Here is a 2,545-nt window from a genome sequence, read left to right as displayed (position 1 = left end):
AAAAAAAAAAAAAGATTCTTGGCATGGTAACACACAAAATTAATCCAATTAATTAACTCAGAAGAGGCAGACTAATTTCTGTGAATTTGATGATATTGGGTCTATTTATGTTGTGAGTTCTTAGCAAACCAGGAGGACAAAATGAGACCCTATGGGGGGAGGGGAAGGAAATGGGAGGAGGGGAGGAGGTGGAAATTTTTAAGTAAAAATTAAAAAAAAAACAAGACCCTATCTCTAACAAATAAACAATATATAACATTTAAAAAATAAAAATAAAATCTTAAAAAACAAACAAGCAAACAGCAAAACTGGATCTGGGCAAGATGTCTCCTGTTTGTAACTGCCTACTAAGGAATCTGGCATCCTAGGGCACACTCAAGAGCTAGTAAAGCTTGAAGAAAGACCTACTGGCATGCTGGCCCTGCACAGTGCTGCTAAGTCTGATCTGAACAGTCATCCCTTTAAATTCTCTTTGAAAGTTGTTAACCACTAATTAACATCCCCCAATAAATTATTAAATTCACTCCTCAAAAATAGTTTTCAACCATGGTCCTCAGATATAACTGAAGAATGTGTTACAATTAATTTATTATTATAAAAAGCTACAGGTCAGTTTTAATTTTTATTTTATTTTATTTACTTTTTTTTTTTTTTTTTAGCTTTTCAAAACAGGGTTTCTCTGTAGTTCTGGAGCCTGTCCAGGAATTAGCTCTTGTAGACCAGGCTGGTTTTAAACTCACAGAGATCCACCTGCTTCTGTCTCTCAAGTGCTGGGATTAAAGGTGTGCCAAACCACTGCCTGGCTCAATTTCAATTTTTCCCCCAAATATTTGAAAACAGGCAGAAAACGTGTCCTTGTGGAGTTATACCCAGCTTAGAAATATGCAAACCATGGCATGCCTGAAGAAGGCACACGTCCACAGTTGGTCCTGTATCCCTGCACTATGACACTTAGGGACTGTGCTGCCTAGTTTTATGTCAACTTGACACAACCTCAATTAAGTAAATGCCTCCATAAGACTAGGTTGTAGGCAAGCCTGTAGGGCTTTTTCTTTGTTTTCTTTTCTCTCTCTCTCTCTCTTTTATTTTTTTTCTTTTCTTTTCTTTGTTTTTCCGGTTTTGCGAGACATGGTTTTTCTGTAGCCTTGGAGCCTGTCCTGGAACTTGCTCTGTAGACTAGGCTGGCCTCAAACTCAGAGATCCACCTGTCTTTGCCTCCCACTGCTGGGATCAAAGGATTGTGCCACCACCGCCCAGTATAGGGCTTTTTCTTAATTAGTAATTGTTGGGGAGGGCCCAGTCCATTATGGGTGGTGCCATCTCTAGCCTGGTGGTCCTGGGTTCTAAAAGAAAGCAGATTGAACAAATCATGAAGAGCAAGCCAGTAAGCAACACCCCCTCCATGGCCTCTGCATCAGCTCCTGCCTCCAGGTTCCTGCACTGCTTGAGTTCCTGTCCTGACTTCCTTCAGTGATGAACAGTGATGTGGAAGCATAAGCCACGTAAACCCTTTCCTTCCCAAGTGGCTTTGGTCATGGTGTTTCATAGCAATGATAACCCTAACTAATCAGACACACCTGAGACCAGCTTACTCATCTGCAGATGACACACCCACTCGATTCTCTAGCTAACAACTCAAACACATCAGGCTTAGATAAACAGCCTTAATAGCATTCATCGAAACATATATAAGTCAAAAACAGAAAGGAAACAAGCAAGAGAAAAAGAAGTGACAAGGCCTCCTCCAACTAAGGTGGATAATTTGCTTAGAAAAAAAAAAGGTTTTCCTTTTAAATGCTTTTATTTTTGTTCACTGTGGAGAATTGTGAAATGTATGTTAAGTAAAAAGAAAAAAAATGAATGCCGGATTATTTCACAAGCTATAACTTTTCTCAACATTTCAGCTTTACTCTTTAAATCTTTTTTGTATACACTGGAAAGTGTTTTAAATTACACTGCTTTCTCCTTCATGAAGCATTCACATTGTGACTATTCTCCCAAATTCTTAAATATAGCCCCAAATTATGATTTTACAATATCTATATTAAAAACCAGGTGTAGTAGCACAGAAACAGGCCAGTGACAGTCAGACCTACATAGTGAGATCCTATCTCAAACAAACAAACAAACAAAAACAGCATCTATATTAGAAGTCTATCAAAAGAGCCAGGTGTGGTAGCTCACATCTTTAATCCCAATACTTGGGAGGCAGAGACAGGTGGATATCTTGTGAGTTTGAGGTCTGGGCTACAGAAAGAAACCCTGTCTCAAAAAAAACAAAACAAAACAAAAAGAAAACAAACAAAAAAACCCCTCCAGAGTTCAGCTCTCAGCTTCAGGACTGAAGACGGAGGAGGGGGGGGAGTCACACCTGTTTGCCCATTAGAGCAAATGAAGTCTGAGCCAAAATTAAGGCTGAGAAAAGGAATGTTTCGGGGCTGGAGAAATGGCTCAGTGGTTTAAGAGCATTGCCTGCTCTTCCAAAGGTCCTGAGTTCAATTCCCAGCAACCACATGGTGGCTCACAACCATCTGTAATGAGGTCT

The 2,545-nt window shown here is 39.7% G+C and overlaps 1 protein-coding gene across 1 annotated transcript in view; it reads right to left on the bottom strand.

Annotated features, from left to right (window-relative positions):
• Nucleotides 1–2,545, bottom strand: part of Maco1 (macoilin 1) — a 63,798-nt gene that overhangs the window by 31,598 nt on the left and 29,655 nt on the right. The gene's annotated exons all lie outside the window — the stretch shown is intronic.

Source organism: Microtus ochrogaster, chromosome 10 (assembly GCF_000317375.1).
Source record: "Microtus ochrogaster isolate Prairie Vole_2 chromosome 10, MicOch1.0, whole genome shotgun sequence".
NCBI classification, from domain to species: domain Eukaryota; kingdom Metazoa; phylum Chordata; class Mammalia; order Rodentia; family Cricetidae; genus Microtus; species Microtus ochrogaster.
This window is presented reverse-complemented; position numbering and strand designations above follow the sequence as displayed.